Here is a 1,396-nt window from a genome sequence, read left to right on the forward strand (position 1 = left end):
GCTGGGCCCGGCCCTGGTCTCAACGCCCCATCTTTTGATTGTCACCATCTACCAACAGAGGCTGGGGTCCCCGGGCCCCGAGGGCGGAACTGAGGCTCAGAGCGGGGACTTCACTGAGAACTTCATTACTATTTTTGTTGTTGTTAATCCTCACCCCAGGCTATTTATTCCCGTGGGTTTTTTAGAGAGAGAGTAGAGGGAGGGAGGGAGGGAGGGGGGTGAGAGAGAGAGAAACATGGATGTGAGAGAGGCCATCGATTGGCTGCCTCCCACACGCACCCTGACCAGGGTCTGGGATCAAATCTGCAACCCAGACACATGCCTTGACCGGAAATCGAACCTGCAACCCTTGGTGCACTGGCCGTCGTGCTGACCGCTGGGAAACACCAGCCCGGGCAGCGTTCTGTGTTTTTATCCCCAAACGCGCACACCATCCTCATCACTATCGGAAGAACTGCTGTTCTAAACGCCCCACGCCGTTGTAAGAATTTGACTTAAATTCACCGACACATTCCCAGCCTCACGAGGCAAATAAATGCCCGCTGTGTGCGGTCACCGCTCCGTGGGGCCATTTGTTACGCAGCATTCTCTTTTTTGTTTGTTTTTTGATTTCAGAGAGGAAGGGAGAGGGAGAGACAGAAACATCGATGGTGAGAGGGAATCATTGACTGGCTGCCTCCTGCACACCCCGCACTGGGGACCGAGCCCACAACCCGGGCCTGTGCCCTTGACCGGAATCGAACCCGGGACCCTTCAGTCCGCAGGCCAACGCTCTACCCACTGAGCAAAACCGGCCAGGGCTGTTCCGCAGCATTCTTGTGCCAATGGGTAACCGATACAATGCCCTGTGAAAGGCCTCCATGCCTTCACTCACTCACCGCACGGTTCCAATACCTACTTACTAAGCATCTACTCTGTATCCGGGCCGGAACTGCGGGCAAGGCCTGCGTGGAGCCCACAGTGGGGCGGGGGGCAGGGGGAACCCAGTGCTTATGTGAATCCAAGCTGTGAGAGGCTTTGGTGCAGGGGCTGGGGAAGCAGCATGTCCAAGGCTGGGTGGTCAGGGAAGGCTTCCTGGAGGAGGAGTCCTGGAAAGGGACACCTGGAAAGGTGAGAGGCAGCTGGTGTGTGTGTGTGGGGGGGGGCGGCTGTGTGCTGGCAGGAGGGTGTCTCAGGCGGGAGGGAGGAGGGAGGAGGGGGCTGGCAGTGGCCCGCGCCTGGCTGCTGGGAAGAGCTGCAAGGACCCTGGGAACGTTTTGCGGGCCATTTCGCAAAAGGTCACGGGCAGCCGCGGGTGTTTGGGGGGGCGGGTGAAAGAAGAGCCCATGACAAAGCCCGGCCCGCAAGGCTGCCTGGAGAGCAGAGGTCCCTGTGCCAAGCACAGTGGGGGTGGGGA

This window comes from Myotis davidii, unplaced genomic scaffold (genome assembly GCF_000327345.1).
Source record: "Myotis davidii unplaced genomic scaffold, ASM32734v1 scaffold43, whole genome shotgun sequence".
Classification (NCBI taxonomy): domain Eukaryota; kingdom Metazoa; phylum Chordata; class Mammalia; order Chiroptera; family Vespertilionidae; genus Myotis; species Myotis davidii.